General features: G+C 63.6%; 1 protein-coding gene across 5 annotated transcripts in view; it reads left to right on the forward strand.

Annotated features, from left to right (window-relative positions):
• Nucleotides 1-18,443, forward strand: part of SHANK2 (SH3 and multiple ankyrin repeat domains 2) — a 399,303-nt gene that overhangs the window by 93,109 nt on the left and 287,751 nt on the right. The gene's annotated exons all lie outside the window — the stretch shown is intronic.

Consider the following 18,443-nt stretch of genomic DNA (forward strand, 5'->3'; position numbering starts at 1 on the left):
ACAGCTGTGCAGGATGGTGCCCACTGGCTGAAGCGTGTGTGACACCAGAGTGCGTATGGCACCAGCATGTGACACCAGCAAGCGCATGGCACTGGTGTGTGCGTGACACTGGTGTGTGCGTGACACCAGCATGCGTGTGACCAGCGTGTACATGTGACACCGGCGTGTGTGTGACACCAGTGTGTGCGTGGCACCGGTGTGTGTGTGACACCAGCGTGTGCGTGACACTAGCGTGTACGTGGCACCAGCGTGCGCATGGCACCAGCATGTGACACCAGCAAGCGCATGGCACTGGCGTGTGCATGACACTGGTGTGTGCGTGACACCAGCATGTGTGTGACACAGCTGTGCAGGATGGTGCCCACTGGCTGAAGCGTGTGTGTGACATCAGAGTGTGTGTGACACCAGCGTGTATGTGTGACACCGGCGTATGTGTGACACCAGCGTGTGCGTGGCACCAGCGTGCGGGGCTCTGCTGCATGTGGTGCAGTCGTGCAGAATTTCAGCAGCTCCCCAAGGCCCTGTCCTGGGCGCCCGTGCCCTCTGGGGAGGCGTCTCTACAGCCTGTGCGGTGCCGCGGTCCCTGGGCGCCAGTGCCCTCTGGGGAGGCGTCTCTACAGCCTGTGCAGTGCCGCGGTCCCTGGGCGCCCGTGCCCTCTGGGGAGGCGTCTCTACAGCCTGTGCGGTGCCGTGGTCTCTGGGCGCCCGTGCCCTCTGGGGAGGCGTCTCTACAGCCTGTGCGGTGCCGTGGTCTCTGGGCGCCCGTGCCCTCTGGGGAGGCGTCTCTACAGCCTGTGCGGTGCCGCGGTCTCTGGGCGCCTGCGCTCTTGGTTGGCGGCTTTGCCGTTGGAGGCGGCACCCGCTCTTCGGTGTCCTAAGTGCAGGAGGCTGGGTGCACCGCACGGGGAGAACGTGCGTGTTGGGAAGCTTCACCGGCATTACCGTGTATACAGCACCGTGAAGGGGTCTGTGCTGATCTGCAGGCGGAAACCTCCTGAGCAGGGCCCGGCACCTCTCCCAGCCTCCGTGTCTGTCAGGTGGTGGGGGCGGCAGCTTTGCAGAGCGGTAACTGCCTGGACGCGTGCCTATGGGTGCGCGGCTCCCTGCAGGGCGAGCCCCTGCCCCCGCGCTCGCGTGCCCGTGACGTCCCGAGGACTCTCCTCGTGCAGTGCAGGTGCTCTCCCCTGGACCCACCTTCCAGTCTCTGCTATTTAAACCCCGTGTGGCTCTGGGGTGGGTCCACCCTTTTTTTTTCCCTTTTGAATATTTATTTATTTATTTGAAAGGCAGAGTTATACAGAGAGAGAAGGAGAGGCAGAGAGAAAGAGGGAGGCAGAGACAGAGAGAAGGAGACAGAGAGGTCTTCCATCTGCTGGTTCACTCCCCAGCTGGCTGCAGTGGCCGGAGCTGCACTGATCTGGAGCCAGGAGCTTCTTCCGGGTCTCCCACATGGTCGCCAGACACAGCAGGGAGCTGGATTGGAAGTGGAGCAGCCGGGATTTGAACTGGCGCCCATATGGGATGCTGGCACTGTGGGCGGCGGCTTTATTCGCTACGCCACAGTGCCAGCCCCTACCTGGGTTTGCACAGGTGGGTTCCCAGGCTTTTGCAGATCGAGGGCTGTGGGGGGGTGGGCAGCCGGTCCTGGGGGAGACCCTAGGACGCGCCCTGCAGCCGTGCTGAGTCCTCACTGAGCGGCCTGGCGTCCGGGCGCAGCCTGCAGCTTGCGGGTGCCGTCCCTGCTCTCTCTGCTTGGTGGGGAGCCCTCGGCACAAGCGCCCGTTTCTCTGAGCTCAGCGTCGGCGTGGTGGGCGGTCATTGCGATGTTTGTTCCGCACAGTGGCTGATGAAGCGGACGCGTACCTAACTGTGGCTTCCTTGAACATCCAGGAGCTGCGTGAGCCTCCGGAGGCCTCTCGAGGCCGCTGATTCACACAGATATAACGAGGCCCCCGCAGGTCCCCGCTGCGCCGCCGGCCCTCGTGGGCCCGAGGCTGCCTTTGTGCGTCTCTGCCCCGGCTGGTAGGAGGCAGCGTGGTGTGGGAAGCAGACTCACTTCTCCTCGCCCCCTCCAGCCACAACACGGCTCTTGCTGCTCGTGGCACGGGGTGGCTCCTGCCCCCAGGTGAGGTCTGAGACCCCGCTGTGGGGTTTCACCCTCTTGGGCTTGGGTTTGAGTCTCTCTCTCATGGGGTTGGTAACGTTGCGAGGGCACTTGAGAAAGTTGACGTCAAAATGCAATAAAGACATGAATTGATTTTGGCGCAGGAAAAATCTGAAACCCATGGGTACGTTTTCATCGCACGGGTCTCCGTCTCTGCCCCTGGGTCCCCGAGCCCGTGTCCTCCTCACACACGACACGCGTCCACCCCACCCCACAAGCCTCACGGTCAATCCACAGTCCACATTCTCACGTGCGACTCAAGACAAGCCCTCGTAGCTGCGAACGCCAAGCAATCAAAACTGACAGCCAGGCGGGCATCGGGGTGTGCAGCGGGCAAGGCAGGGGGTCCGTCAGCCCAGAGCAAAACCGGAAGCCAGCAGGGCCACCGTCACATCCCTGTCCAGCATCCTGGGTGCGCCGGGGCCGTGCCACCCCTGCAGCTTTGCCGGCCACCCCGTGCTTCTGTCCCCGAGAGTGGACTCTGAGCTGGGCAGCGCCACTCTCGCTTCGTCCCTGCATGGCTCCAGGCCGCGTCCGGGGGCAGTGGGTATGCGGAATGCGTGGAAGGGGCGGGACTTCCGCGGTGCTGGCTGCGTGAGGAGGCTGCAGGAAGTCCCTCAGCTCCTTTGTTTGCTGAGCTGCCCCTGCCTGTCCACGTCAGAGCACGCAGCTCTCCTGGCCTCCTGCTTGCCTTATGAACCTTGCCCCGGGACCCTTGCACCCGCACACCCGCAAACCCACTGCACAGGGACCATGCCCGGGGCCGCCAGCCGCAGAGCCCCTCCTGGACCGGCTTCACCCAGGGCCACGGTGGTGACCACTGTGACACTGGCCGGTGAGCGGCGATACAGCACTGGCCCTGGGGTCTCTGAGCCATGTCTGCCCTTCTTGGCCCTGGGCCTGTGGCGGGAGGGACAGCCTGGTGGCCTTCAGGGTCTCTGTGCTGCTGTCTCACCCCGTGACCCATGACCTCGCTTTAACTTGCCCTGCCGTCTTTAGCGAGTGGTCTCTGCACCTGGCTTTCCTGGCCCAAGGCAGCTTTCTCTTCCTTCTCTCCCTGGCCGGGCTGTGAATTTTCTAGATCTTTCTGCTCTGCTCCCTTTTTTTGCTCTTTCTCTCTGCCAAGCTCAAGGCAGCTGGCCAGGCCCGTGCAGCCCGCACAGCCGCTGCCTTGGAGCCCCCTCTGCCCGGCAAACCGGTCTGCTGTCCTGGAGGTCCCACGGAGCCTGAGCCACGCACGCGACACCGCCAGGTTCTCGCCACAGCGCAGGATTGGCCTTTGCGGTTCCGTGTTTGCGTCTGTGACCCTGGCAGCCCTGCCAGTCCTGTCCCGTCCACCACACCCCAGCCTCTGGACCCCCGTCAGAGGCGCCCACCCCGCGGGGCGGGCAGCGTTCCAGGCCAGCATCCTGCAGCCCGCCCCCAGACTCTTCCAGCCTCTGCTGTATACCCGTCACAGGGGCTCCCCCACCCCGGTGGGGAGAGTTCACAGGAACCAGCCCGCTTCTCGGCACCCGCACAGTGGATTGACAGAACTCCCAGCGCCCCCTGCGGTTGCTGAAGCAGAGCCCTGCTTTCTCTGTGGGAGGGACATCCCCCACTGGAGAGGAGTCAGTCACGGGACAGGGCGGGGGCTGCACCCAATCACCTCCCAGGGCACTCGGCGCCCCCACCTCCGGACGCCACAGCTGGGTTCAGGCCTTTCCCTTGGAGACCTCAGGGACTAAACCCCTGCGCATTCCAAGCCACAGCAGCTGGAAGCTGTTTACGGAATGTCAGGCACAGAGTGTGTGCTTTGGAAAGTTCCGGAAGCCCCGGGAGTGGCATTTTCTTCCACAGAGGACGGCCCTTTCCTGCTGCAGGGCAGAGGCAGGTGCCTTTGGGAGGCCGCTCCCTCCGCCCCGGCCCCCTGTCACCCCGCCCCGCCCAGTTCCTGAATCCGGCAGCGTGGGCAGGCGAGCAGGCGTCTCCCTGGGTTTCCACTCTCTCTGCAGACATCGGCTGTGCTGGTCTGCCTGCGGCGTCAGCCTCCGAGCCCCCGATGGCCCAGCCCCTCTGCGTCCGGGTGTCCGAGCGAACACGGGGTCCCCTCTTCCTAGCCGTCCACTCTCAGGACCTGGGCGCCTCTGGTCGCCGTGGCGCTGGCGGCTTTCCGAGGCCACCACAGAGACGCGCGTCCTGTTTGCTCGTTCGCTGTCCTCCTGCTGGCGTCACTGACCTCCCGCCTGTCTGTCCCCTCGGGCCTATGCCATGGTCCCCAAGGTCCTTTGACCTCTTGGTCCTTGGTAGCTCCTTCTTCCTGGGTGGGCGTTGCTCCCTGCTCGGCTCAGACTTTCTCCTGGGAAGCCGGGCTCCCTTCCGTGGACGCTGGCGTTCAGGGTCCGCGTCTTAAAGGGGCCTGCATTTGAGGGTGGAGCTCGGTAGGAGTCGGGCTGGTGCCCATAATCATTCAGAGAGCGCTTCCTCAAACCTCCTATGTTAAAGCTTTATTTTATGTATGGAGAGGCAGAGGGACAGAGGGAGGGATAGAGAGAGATTCCACCTGCGGGTTCACTTCCCAGATGGCTGCAATGGCCGGACAGAAGCCAGGAGCCTGGAACTCCATCCGAGTATCCCTCTTGGGTGGCAGGGACCCAAGCACTTGGGCCTTCGTCCACTGCTTTCCCAGGAGCATCAGCAGGGAGCTGGATCGGAAGTGGAACAGCCAGGACTCGAACTGGCGCCCACGTGGGATGCCGGCGCTGCAAGCGGTGGCTGAACCCACTGCGCCATGACGCCAGCCCTGGTTTAAACCTCTTAATCGTACACCTGTGTCTCCCTTCAACGGTGCCGAACACCTGGGTTTGTAATGAGCAGCGTCCCCCTTGTCTTGGCTTCTAGCCCCTCCCCCAGACGCAAACAAAATGCTGTGAGTGGTAAAGCCACCGCCACCAGGACGCCGACCGGGCTTCCGCTTCCAGCCCTTCAGGGACCTGCCGTGAGATCGGCGCGCCTGGAAGTCGGCGGCTGCCGTGTCCCTGCTCGGCTCCGCCAGCAGCTATGAGACGCGCCTTGCTGAGCTTCCTTTGTCTCATTCTGCTTTGTGTCTGCCGCGATTGCTTTCCAAGTTTCCAGTTCGGGTTTATGACGACGTGGAGTGCGTGCCTGACGCAGGGTCTGCTGTGTGGGGCGCGTGCCGCCTTCCCCTCCCTCTCGCGCTCCTCCTTTTCCTCCGCAGAAGTAGTAGTCGCTCGCTTCATCCAAAGACTTCCCTGGCTTTGAGAGAGGAGACAGATCCACCCTCCGCTGGTTCACTCCCCAGGTGGCCACCTCGGCCAGGGCTGGACCAGGGGCCTGGAACACCATCCTCGTCTCCCGCGTGGCGGCAGGGACCCGGGTGCTGTACTGTTCCTGCTGCCTTCCCAGGAGATTAACAGCGAGCTAATCGGAGGCAGAGCAGCCGGGCTTGAACCAGCGCACGTCACAGGGGCAGCTTAGCTCACGGCTCCATGATGCTGGCCCCGGAGGGGGTAATATGTTTAAATGCATCTGGCCTTTACAATGTGCTTTTAAAAATATAGTCGCTGTTGTAGAGGTAGCGTGGGACCTCCGTGCTTACAGCTGAAGCCAGGGGCGCCTGGGGCCATGGCTGTGGTCCTTCTGCCCAAAGCCCCTGCCGGCAGAGGCAGCTGGGGCCACGCCCCGAGCATGCAGTCCAGGCCCCGAGCCGCCGGCTGGCGGGCTGCCTGTTTGGCAGTGGTTTGCACTTCTCCCCCTGTGAAACCGTGTGAAGTGTGGGTGGGCTTGAGACGTCGACCTGGGGTCCCTGGACAGCCCAGGGCAGCTTTGCCTGTGCGCGGGGCTGGCTGGGAGCTCCGTGGTCTGCAGGGCTGGGACAGTGCTCACCGCTCCCGGGGCCGTGGCTTTATTTGGTCCCTCTCCCTCTTACCGCCTTGCTGCTCCACATCCCCCTTGCTAATACAAGCAAAGCAAAGCACCCCCCCCCCCAGTGGTGGCCTGGCGTGAGCCGCCCGCCCCACGCACACACCTGGCAGCCGAGCCCGTGGACCAAGGAGTAAGGGGGCGGGGGATGGTGCCTCCAGTGCGGTCAGGCTCTGTCTCTGGGCCTCTCTCCTTTCCCCAGGCTCTGGGCTCTGAGCCGAGCAGCCCTGTAGCCCCATCAGCGCTGTGCAAATTTCTGGCTCAAAGTCGGGGACCCCGAGTGCTGTGCCGGCTCCAGGGAAGGCAGGGCCCTTCTTGTGGTTTAAACCCAGGCTAGGCTAGGCCTGGGCTGATGGCTTCCTGTGGATCCTGGTGCCTCCAAATCCTGCAGTTGTCGCGGAAGCCTGCCGCGTGGCCGCACGTGTGCTGCGTGCCAGGAGGCAGCACTTCGGTCTCTGCCCGCGCTGCAGTCAGGAGGCGCCAGGGCCTTCCCGCGCCTCTGTGTGCACAAGAGGGGGTGGTGTGCACGGTGGAGGGGGGCTGGCCCGCTGTGCCTCACGCCCCGCCCCTTCCGGCTGGGCCCCACCTGCCTGTATTGCACCTGATGTGTCTCCTGGGAGTATTAAGCCCAGCAGGAAGCTGGGTGAGAAGTAGGGGTGGGGGGCAGACACCCCCTTGGGGGCAGCCAAGCGTTCCATTTATCCCCCGGGATTCACTGGATGGCTGTGACCCAGTTTCCAGGGGCTTTGGGTAAACCACTGTCGGAATTAAATCATCCATGCTCTCTAACCCTGTTGTACAGAAAATCCGGAGCCCCTCCCCCCCGGCACGCCTGGCTCCCGAAAGGCAGAAGGGGGCGCTGCTGCTGGTGGTGGGCGCCGTGTGAGGAGGGGGTAGTGGGATGGCGTGCACAGAGCTGTCTGCCGACCCGGGTGCGCCCTGAAGCAGGGGGAGGTACCCGAGGACGTTGCGGGGTTCCCCCAACGCTGCTCCCCTGTCATCGATCAGGGCAGACATCCTTCACCTTGGCTGTGGTGCTGCCCCCGGCACCCGTCTCTGCCTGGCGGAAGCCGGCTCTCCAGGGAGCATCCCGCTCCCACCTGGGCGAGCAGGGCGTGGGCAGCCCGGTGGGGGGGGGGGCACTTCCTGTGCCTCCGATCTCCTGGCCACGCTGTCGGCGTTCCTGGAGACCCAGGGACTGCGGGGGTGCTGATGTCACTGAGGTGGGCTCAGCTCCTGCAGTCCCATCCGAGCGCCGGGTGGGGGAGGAGAGCCCCTCCAGCCCTGACGTGGATGAGGGCTGTGCTGCAGCACCCCGACAGCTATTCCCGGCTCCGCGCCCCTCATTATCGTCCACAGATGGCAACCATGAATCACGACTGGAGGAATTCAGATGCTCCATGCAGTTGCTATGGGACTGGGGGGGACGCGGTCTGCTAACATGGGCTGGCAGATTTGGGAACAGTTCAGGAGACGAGACCCCCGCTGGCAGCAGCCGTCTCCGAGGGACCAAGTCCCCTGTTGGAAAGAGGACGTCACTGTTTCGGTCGGTCTGGGCAGGTCCAGAGCTTGCCACGTGAACACCAGCACCAGCAGCTGTCCGGGGGTGGGGGGCAGAGCAGAGAGCAGTCCGCCTGACTCTGGCCAGCGTTCACGGAGATGGGCACAGGCAGAACACGCGGTCCAGGGTGGCGCCGTCACCCGGAGCTTCCGGTCTCACGGTGTAGCTTTCTCTCCTCTCTTGCTGTTGGCAGCCCTGCAGCACCCACTTCCTCTGTGTCCCCCGGAGGCTCTGGGTTGGGCAGTAGGGAGTGGCCAGAGGCGACTCCGGGAGCAGCTGGCTTGGGTCGGGGAGCGTGGCCGTGGCAAGCCTGGGAGTTGCTCATTCTCCTGGTGCCCAGTGGCCTATGAGGCAGCCGGGAGCCAGGGACACTGCGGGGTCTGCCTGTCGGGCAGGAGGCTGTGGCTGGAGCCAGGCTGGTCCTGCCCTCCCGGGCCCCCAGGCTCCCGGGAGGAGCTGCAGCAGGCACAGCATTGATGTCACCTGTCCTGGGGCCCTGTCACCTGGCCTGGGGCCCTGTCACCTGGCCCCACACACCAGTCCTCCCCGTGCCCCGGTTCTCAGTTCCAGGTGAACAACGCTGCATCCAGAAGCGGATTGAGGTGGAAGCTGTGAGGACACCCCTGTGGTGCCGGCTGCTGCCCTGCAGACATGGTGTAGCGTGAGCGTGGTCTGCGCCGGGAGATGCCGGTGTGGGTAGCGGAGGTGAGAGGAGCTGAGCGGGGGCTGCTTGAGCCCGGCCAGCAGCAGCCACCCCCCTGCCTGCCGCCGAGAAGGGGCCCTTTGAGGGGGTGTTCCCGGCTGAAGTCCCACTGTAAACTCAGACCGGCTCTGTTCGTCCCCGGCTCCCAAAATGGGACCTTCAGAGTCCTTGGCTTATATTTTTCGCGGTTTCAATTATTTACAAGGATTTTCAATGCCTTGCTCAGTGTTCTCCCTCTGTCTTCTTCCTTCTAAACTTTACCTGCTGGAACAAGGAACCTCGAGTCTTTATTCCCAGGTTCTTCCTAATAAGGTAAAGTCTGGATTTTTTTTTTTTAAGGATTCCTACAGGTGTTGAAAGGCAATTTTCGGTTATTTAATGGTGTTGGGATTTGATCTTCGTCTGTCCGGGGCCTTTTAGCAGGGGGGGTGCTCTGGGGATGAGTCGGCTCCCCGAGTGCTCCCTGCTATTGTAATGGGGTCTGTCGTCGGGAGGAGCGAGGGGAAGGAAGACAGATCTCCTCCGTGAGTGCCGTCTGCGGCACCAGGACCCGTGATGAGCTTGACGTCTTTTTCCAAGGGACTCGCCCCAGCCTGCGTTTATTTTTGGGTACCCCGGGATGAGGCTGGGAGGAGGAGGGGCACAGAGCGAGGTATTTGGTTTCCTCTCCTGTTTCCTGGGGAGAAAATGCACTAAGCCGTGACCTTGGCTGTGGCACCTGCAGCCCAGTCCTGGAGACCACGAGCCGTGGGGTGGGTGTTTGCACCCGTGGTCTTGGTCCCCATGCACAAGAGCCCTGGGTACCGTTCCCAGAAATCTGTCCCCACGGCGGCTGCTGACCTGATGTTCGTGAAACTGGCCCCTGGCCTTCTCGTAAAACTCCCCCATACGCACCGAACAGGCTCCCTCTGAGGGTCGTCGTTACTCCGCAGGCCTGGCTCTCAGCTTTGCAGCGTTGAGGAGCACTGTGACACGTTGTATGTGGACGTGAGGGCCCCCTTGTCCGTGCTGTGAGCCACGAGCCAAGACCACGAGATGGAGAATTCCAGAAATAACAATTCCTAAGGTTTAGCGAACGTGTGCAGCTGGGAGCAGCGTGACAAAACCTCTCGCAGTCCCACTGCACCGCACAGGGGTCCTGAAGCATCGCTGGTATACACGCGGTGTGCACTTTATGCACCGCCTCCCCGTCAGTCACTTGGTGTTTGTCTCAGGTTCCGGGCAAACTTGTGTCCAGGAACCCTTGCTCTCCTTAACAGAGGCTCCGGTGTGCAAGAGCGGCAGAGCCGGCACTTTGGGGATGTCACTGGGAAGCCATAGGTGCTGCTTCCATGTGAAGAGGACGCTCCCAGTGCGTCCACAGGGCTGGGTGCCACCACCCTCAGCACCCGCGGGGTCTCGGAGCGCTCCCACCAAGGGCCAGGACCACTGCCACCTTCCCGACGTCACCACCAGCTGCCATCCTCACTCTTGTCACTTGGGGGTGGGGAGGGAAGTTTCTGGGTGACGGTGGCTGCGGCTGTGTGCGCCGTCCTCGGCCGTGGGGAAGCTACAGGCACCACAGCCGGTTTGTCTCTCAGTGGCCGTGGTGAGGTTGCCACTTCCGCTTCCCATTCTGGGTCTTGGGATCACTGCTCTTCCGAACGGCTGGGAAGACGGAAAGCTCACTTTCCATTACAACAGCAATGCGACGGAGAGGGGGTGAGTGGGGCCGACGAGCGCCCTCTCCACACACGCCCAATCAGAGAGACGGGCAGGTCTGGATGGCGGAACAGAAGGCTGGAGCCCACGCTGAGCGTCTGACAGTGACGTCACACACGGGGGTGCCCTTGCCACCTGCACACGCTGAGCCGTTTAGGTTTAGGAGCGGTGAATTCTGTGTACAGACACACACACGTGTGCCACACCGACACACGGAAGTAACCGTGTAATCAAGCCGGGCAGTGAATTGCTTTTTCCGGTTTCTGTTCTGTTTGGGGCACATGTGTGAAATTTTTCGTGACAAAATCTTGGGGGTCAGAGGGCAGCACCCCCTGTGTGTGTGTCTGCACCTGTGATGGTGCTGTGTACTGTGGCCTCTCCCACCCATGCTCCGTGGAAGCCCCACCCCCACCCCTGCCACACACACAGGGCAGAGTGTGTGTGGCCCCAGGCGTGTCTGGTCCGGGTGTTTGCGTGGGGATTGCCCAGGTCCACGTGATGCTACTCTGATAGAATCCTGCAAGAGGCCAAGATCTTCAAGAGCTTTCTTCAGCTCACGGTTCTGAAGTTCCAAGCCCCTCTGGTGCCAGTCTGATGGTGGAGGCCGTCACAAGGGCTGGAGCGTGTGTGGAAGAGGTCAACTGCGCAAACAGGAAACCAGAGAGTAGTTCCGGGGTCAGAATCGGGCTTTTGTCACTGTTTGCACTTGAGAGCTTGCTCCAGGGACTAGGGTGCCCTTCTGAGGGCAAACCCCGCCCCCTGGACCTAAGCACTCCTGTAGGCCTCCCACGTCACCACCATGGGGACCAAGCCAGCAACACAGGAGCCTGTGGAGACCGCGGTGGGGCCTCCAGTGTGCTTGAGGAGTTCCGAGAGGTTCTCCACCCCTCTACGTGGAGCAGGCGGGGCTGGGCTGGGCTCTGTTCCCCTCAATTCCATCGCTGATGCCCTAAGCCTGCACCCGGTCTTTCAAGAGGTGGCTAAGTTAAAATGAGGCCACTGGGGTGCAGCCTGGGGAGGGCAGGAGAGACACACAGGGTGGAGATGCCATCTGCTGGCCCAGGAGAGAGGCTGGGGGGCAGCTGGCCCTGCACCCTGGGTCTTGGGCGCAGCCTCGGGGACCCGAGACCGGGAGCACCTGCTGGTCCTGCCTGGTCTGCGGTGCTGTTACAGCGGCCAGAGCAGTGCTGGGCTTGGCGTCGCTTCTGCCTTTGGTTTCCATCCTCAGGAAGTGGTGCTCAGTTTCTGCTTTGAATCGGCGCCCAACTTTCGTCTCCCCCTGCACTTTTTTTTTTCTTTAAAGCAGGGAGGCTGTGCCTAAGCCAGGGCACTAGGAGTCTTCTGTGCGGCTGCAGGCTGTGGAGTCGGGCGCACGGGCTCTGCAAACCGGAGTCCCCCTGGGCTCCCGCAGCCCACGCCTTCCCCTGGAATCTGGGGTCCCTGCAGCTCCCAGCCCCTGGCGTGCGGTGAGGACTGGGCGATGCTTAGCTGCAGGTGCGTGGCGGGCACACGTGGGCGACTCCCGGGGTGATTGGCCGGACTGCGCTCAGGATACCAGCGAGAAGCCAGCCTGGAACGAAGTCTGTGGTCCCAGCTATCTTCCCCACCCACGTGTGGTGTCGCTCCCTCTGCCTCCTGAGTCCGGGGCAGAGCTGGGGCCAGGGAGCGAGATCTTCCCGCCCTCTGGGTCGGTGCCTTCCCGGCTCAGCATCCTGGAAACCGGAAGCCCCGACTTGAAGATCGTTTGCATCGCGGAGCAGGTGGCTTCCTCTCAGGATTCCTGGGAGCAAGTGGCGTCCTGCACGGCCGCTCCCACGTCCCAGGAGAAATTTACAAGCTGTCGGCAGCCCGCCTGTGAGGCCACGGCTACGTTTGACCCACGTGAAAGCATGGCTGTTTCCTGAGCTCCCCCGCCCTGGATTGCCATAGATATTTCATGTGACGGAGAACCGGGTGGTCCTGTGCAGAACCGGGTGATCCTGTACAGAACCGGCTGGTCCTGTAGAGAACCGGGTGGTTCTGTGCAGAACTGGGTGATCCTGTGCAGAACCAGGTGATCCTGTACAGAACCGGGTGGTCCTGTCCAGAACCGGGTGATCCTGTACAGAACCGGGTGGTCCTGTAGAGAACCGGGTGGTCCTGTCCAGAACCGGGTGGTCCTGTCCAGAACCGGGTGATCCTGTACAGAACCGGGTGGTCCTGTCCAGAACCGGGTGATCCTGTACAGAACCGGGTGGTCCTGTAGAGAACCGGGTGGTCCTGTCCAGAACCGGGTGGTCCTGTCCAGAACCGGGTGGTCCTGTAGAGAACCGGGTGGTCCTGTCCAGAACCGGGTGGTCCTGTGCAGAACCGGGTGGTCCTGTACAGAACTCTCCCACACGAGAGGGCTGCTCCGGTTTGCGTCTCGGTTGGATGTGGAGGGTGGATCTCAGGGTAGAGGTTCAGTCCAGGGATGGTGATGTGGCTGTGTGGCATGAGGTCGCGTGCCCCAGCTTGCGTCCTGCTGGTTTTGTAAGGGGCCACAGTGACACAGACAAGCACACTCCCTGCTCCTGCCGCGTGACGCCTGTGCCTGCAAAAGCGCCCGAGCCAGGGGCTGAAGCAGGAGGCCGTGAACTTCCACACTGCGAGGCCGATAGCCTCCTTCCTCCATGGCGTGAGTCGCCTGGGGCGCATTGCTGCAGTCAGAAAAGCTGCTTCATCACGGGGGTGCAAGGGTCGCCCCCTCCCCGCCCTGCCCCCGAGTCCTCGCCACCAGCCGTTTTCCCACCTGGGCTGTGTTTCCGTGTCTCGGCTCGAGACTGGGCACCGGCATGAGGGAGACGCCTGGGATTGTGGTTGGACGTTGCCCGTCCGTTCGCTGAGACCCTTCCGAACGTGGTGGACGGGTTTTCCCCTCAAATGTGACTTCTCAGAGCCACGCCCGCTCACTGCCTGCCTTGTACTCCTCCTGGGAGGGGCCGTGGGCACCACCCCTGTGCCCTGTGTGGCACAGTCTGACCCAGACAGCACAGGGCAGTGCTAGGACCCCAATTACTGCGTGACCTCTGGGGCTTCTCCTTGACCTCAGCCCCGGAAGGACGAGGCTGGACAGAACACCCGGGGAGCCCCGCATGCGTCCACCCGCCAGGCTCACAGCAGCTGTGGTAGGCGGAGCAGCAGCCGGAGCCTGCCCCCGTGCCTAGAATCTGGCCGTGCGCTTTGCCCATAGACCGTGCTGGAAGGGGGACGGTTGTGCCCCTCTGCCAGCCCTGGGGCTTAGGTTCTGCCCACGGGCACCGTGTCAGGTAGCCAGCGTGGGTGGAGGGTGTGTGGTGGGAAATGGGTGAGCCCAGCCCCGGTGAGAGCCCCAGGGTGGCCGTCCCGCACCTGACAGCCCGGCTGGCCCGTGCGTGCAGTGGCTCAGGTAACCCAGGGCAGCGGGTCTGGGGTCCCAGGCTGTGAGTTCCCAGCACCTGGCGGGGGCTTCTTACACAGCAGTATGAGACCACCTCGGGTTCATGAGAAAATGGAGTCAAAAGGTGCAGTCTTTAGTTTTGAAGTTTTTATCTGCGAGACAGCGAGGCACACACGCAGAGGCCGCTCTCATCTGCTGCTTCTGTCCCTGAACGCCCACAGCAGCCGGGGCTGGGACTCCCATCCGAGTCTCCCACGTGAGCGGCCGGAACCCAACCCCTGAGCCATCACCGCTGCCCCCCAGGGAGCATCAGCAGGAGGCTGGGGGAGGGGGCGCGTCTTGGCCGCCGGATTCTCCGTCGTGCCGAGCGCCGGCCACAGCTTGCCTTTTCATTCCGTTTTCCACAGGCTTCCTGGGTGCCCGTGTGTGTAGCCGATGCAGCAGCTAAGTCGCCTTGCATTCGTACGTTTTAGTTTGGCTGTGAATTGTGTTGGGTTATCGCGTGCCTTGGACAGACACTCAGCAAAGTCGATAGCAGCTGCTGCCGGCCTCAGCACATGCATTTTCCCTCTTTCTGTGTCAGTGTGGTGATTGACTCCGATCCTGAAGACGTGGGCCTGGCCACAGCGTCCTCTCCTTTGGCTGAAAACGTGCACGTTCGATCGCCGGCACTGAGTGGCGCTCTGCTAGCCGGCTTCCCTGTGTTACCCAGCTTGGTCCTCGTGGTAGCAGCGGGAGATCTGCACTTGTGGCGCGGTCCCCGGTGACGGGGGAGGAGCTGTGAGTGCGGAGGGGGTGTGAGTTGTCTGCACTGTCCCTGCTGAGCCTGGTGTGCTGACCTTGGCCCTGCGCTCCAGCAGGGAGCTGCTGCAGCCCCGTGCGTCCACTCTTCGGCCCTGAGACAGCGTGGGCTTGGCCGGCTGTGGCTGGCTCGCTCCCAGCCTCAGGAGCAGCCTTGCCTGGACAGGTCCTCCCTCCCCTTTGGCCTGTGGAGGCCCAGGGGTCCTGCCATGGCTCAGTGGCTGGCCCCGGTGCCCAGCGGGTGCTGCATTGGGCACGCCCCCTCGTGGTTGGCAGGGGTCATGGGGCAAAGGGATCTGTTGGCAAAGGCTCCTGGCCCTGGCCTTCTGCCTGGGTTTTGTTGAAGCCCCGGGGAGCTGTTCCTTTAAGCTGCAGGGCATTAGGCGCTGTCTTGGACCTGGGTTCCCTCCCAGGGGAAAGGCAGAGATGCCCTCGGAGTACCTGTGGTGGAGAATGGTGACCTCTGTCCTCACCGGGCCAGGGGCCTGCCACCCCTCTCTCCCTGCCATGCTTGAAGGAGGCTCCTAATGAGAACTTGCTTGTGGGGGCGTGGGGGGGCCCCCGGTGTCACTGGCTCCCTGGGTTGCCATGGGAACCCGCCGTAGATGACATGATGTCATCCCCACCAGAGAAGATTGATGGGATGTCCAAGCCCTCAGTGTCCCCCGCCGTCCCTGCCTGGTGGGGAAGTGTGGGGACATGGAGCACGCCTGCCCTGTCCCTCACTTCCCCACGCTGGGGGCTTTGTGTTGCAGCTGCTGTCGCAGGGTCATGGTCAGTCTGGTCAGGGGAGGCCCTGTAGGCAGGGGTGGGGGCTCACCAGGACCCCATGGCCCTGCCCAAGGTCCAGCCCGTAGGAGGCCCGGGGTGACCGCCCACACTTGCCCCAGCCTGCCTGCCCCACACACTTGCCCCGGCTGCCTCCACCACACTTGTCCCGGCCCACCTCCCCGGCACACTTGCCCCAGCCTGCCTGGAGCCTCCCTGGACACACTGGCTCCCTGGGCACCCGGCTCGACCCTTTGACCCTTGGCCTTTCGGGCACTGACTTCTTGCTGCCTATCCTTTGAGTCGTCGGTCCCTGGTTGTGTGGGGTGCGCCTGGGGTCTGCCGCCCGAAACCTCCAGGCTCCTAGAGGGCAGGGTGAGAGGAATTAGCCGTCCTGGCCTGGTCTGCACTGTTCTGACAAGTCGCCTGAGGCTGGGGTCTTATGACATCCAGGGGCTTATTGGGCTCACGGTCCTGGTGGCGCCCGTGTCCTGTCTGAACACTGGAAGGAAACAGGAGCCGGGCACGGGGCTGACCTCGCTTTCTGATCACTCCCAGAAGAGCTCACCCAGCCCCAGAGGCCGGCGAGCGTCCCTTCCTTGTCCGCAGCTGACCGGCCCCGCCCCCACTGGGTCCCGCCTCCTCAAGGCCCCTCTGCTCGGCACGGCCACGCAGCGGCGCGCTTCTGGCACCGGAGCCCCTAGGCCACGTGGCAGCAGCGGCTCTGGACACGGGGGCGACATTCCAGGATGCTACAGGGCACTGCTGGCCAGGCGAGGCCACCCACGGAGCAGCCACATTCTCAGTCCTCCAGAGACTTTAGGGTGGGTGTCAGGTTCTTGCTGGGTCCCATGGGTGTGCTTTTTTTTTTAAAGCCTCACGTTGTAAGACACAGGGGCTCCTCCACCCTCGCCGTTTCTAGGTGCACAGCCACGCCGCTGTGCAGCCATCACCAGCTCCATCCCCGGCTGAAGCGCCGTCCCCAGTAAAGGCTAAGGCCCCCGCCCCGTCCCCTCTCAGCCTCCCTCTGTGGTTGTGACTCCTCCGTGGGCCGGGTACAAGGGAGCCCTGGGGGACGCCCTCCTGGGACTGGCTGAGCTCCCAGCACAGGGACCAACGGGGTGCCTGCGTTGCCGAGGCGTCTGAATGCCCTCCCTGTTAGGGCTGCGTAATATTCCCCCACGTGGAGGGCCCCTGCGGGTCCACCTGCCCCTCTGTCCCTGGCTCCCTGGGCTGTGTCTTTCCTCCACCTTCGGTGCCTCCCTCTTACTCAGGCTGGGCGTCCACGACAAGAACCCCCACCCATGATGGCCGGTTCCTCAGGGCCCTGCAGGCCGCTCATCTGAGGCCGGGAGAATGCAGGGGGCCGCCTGCACAGCGTGGGCTCCCGTGGCTGCGGGGGGGATCCGATGTGCGCATACAGCCTGGCCTCCGGTCCTGAGGGCACCGTGGCCTCCAGGACTTCGTCGGAGCTTCCTTTCCCTGCCCAAGTCCCATCTCTGGCTGTCCCACTGGGGGAGCAGAGTTCGGTGCACCACAGTCCCCCCCCCCCCCCAGCCCCTCAGTTCACGTTCTCTCTGCGGTCCTCCCCTCCCCCAGGTCCAGGTGTGTTCACCTGCTGTCCCGTCAGCTCCAGGGTCTCATCGTCTGTTTCCTAAATGTATTTGTATTTGCTTGAAGGCAGAATTACAGGGAGAGCCAGAGCGGCACTCCTACGGGATGCCGGCCCTGCAGGTGGCAGCTGCACCGGCCCCCAGGGTCTCATCATCAGAAGGTCCTCTCCATCGGGCATGGGAGAGACTCAAGGCCCGAGTCAGCCCCACGGGGACTGGACACACACAGGCTCCCGCTCCAGTCAGGAGCCCGGGAGCTGGGCTGGGTTCCAAGCTCAGACCTGGAAACGCACAGTGCGAGTCTCCTGGCTCGGGAAGGACCCTCTCTGGTTCGAAGCTCCGTCTGCCAGGTCCCAGGGCAGCCGCATCCCCCTCACTGCCCCCGGTCCTGCTGCAGGGTCTCTTGCGGGGGCCCTTGGCTGTGGACACCCTGGAGGGCTTGGAAGCTCCTCAGGGGCCCTGTGTCGCTTGTCCCGGTGAGGAGCTCGTGCTCAGAACCCAGTGCCTCCGTGCGGTCCGGGAGGCGCGGCCGCCTCTCCTTCCCGGCCCCCTGCACCGCTCCAGCCCAGCCTGGCAGCGCCTGCCCCTCCATCCCCTGCGCGTGTGACGGGCGAGATCCCTGGCGCTCCACTTCTGCCGCGCGATGGGCTTTTCCCTTCCTGCCATCTGGATAGGCTGAGAAGCTTCCAGATCTTCGTTCCCGTTCAGTTCGTCTCTTCGCTGTGAGCAGGCGGGAGGCGCCAGCTGCCTCTTCCTCCAGCGCCTCCTGGGAAGCCGCCTCAGCGGAGGGCCAGGTTTTGCGGCTCACGGGTCTGCCTCGTGCACAATACCGAACCCCGTTCCCGGTGCGTGGGCCGAGGTCGGGCTCTGCTCCTGTCTCCGACTGCGGTCTCCTTCAGGTCCCTTTAGCAGCCCCAGGCCTAGCAGGTGCGAGAGGCTCTGCGGCCTCCACCCACCCCTGCTCCGTGGCCGTATTTGCTCCCACTTGCTACGCTGGCCTGCTGAGTCAAGTTTCTGGAGATGAGATTCCCGGAGAGTCCCAGGCTGGAACCTCCGGCAGGCGTCGACGCCGCCGTCTTCGGCACGGCCTCCTCCTCGCCAGGAAACCGCTGCCTTTGCAACCCCCTGGGCCAGGCTCACTGGTGTCCTCGCTCGGTGCCGACTCAGTGCGCGTCTCCAGGTCGGCGTCGGCGTGCCTGGCTCTCTCGTGGGTGCGTGCGTGTTGGCCTCGAGCCCAGGGTCTCCCCCTCTCGGGCCCCATGAGCCCTGCCTTTGCTGTGGGCCTCCCTCGGCGGCCTCTGGTGACAGCACCGGGGCGCTGGACTTGCCCTGCGTTCAGACATCTGGTGGCTTCATTATCTGTCCAGAGGGGTTGCAGGGCTGAGTGGGGGCGATTCCCAATGGGGCTCCTGACAGCTGTCTCTGGCCCGTGCACGCGTCTGAGGGCGGGGCGTCCTTTGCGGATCTGGGATCCCATGAGGGATTCCCAGTGCTTTCTCAGAACCTTCTGCCCACCCCCTGCCTCCCCGTACCTCTGGGTTTCTGGGACGTTGTGGGGCTACGTTGTAATCAGACAGGACTCAGCCTGCAGGGAATGGGACGGGGGCCGTGGGGGCTCCCGACCCCGGCCCTGTGGGTTCCTTGCCACTGTGCAGACCTGTGCTCACGAGAGCCGTGCTCAGAGAGCTCGCGCCCGTTGGTGCTGGCGGAACGAGAGCCGTACCAGGGTGCGCCGTGCGGGGCCTCGCCAGGGCGGGTGGGGGCCAGGCCGTCGGTGACCCAGACATGCGTGAACAAGCCCCTGGTCCCTCTGC

Source organism: Lepus europaeus, chromosome 7 (assembly GCF_033115175.1).
Source record: "Lepus europaeus isolate LE1 chromosome 7, mLepTim1.pri, whole genome shotgun sequence".
Classification (NCBI taxonomy): domain Eukaryota; kingdom Metazoa; phylum Chordata; class Mammalia; order Lagomorpha; family Leporidae; genus Lepus; species Lepus europaeus.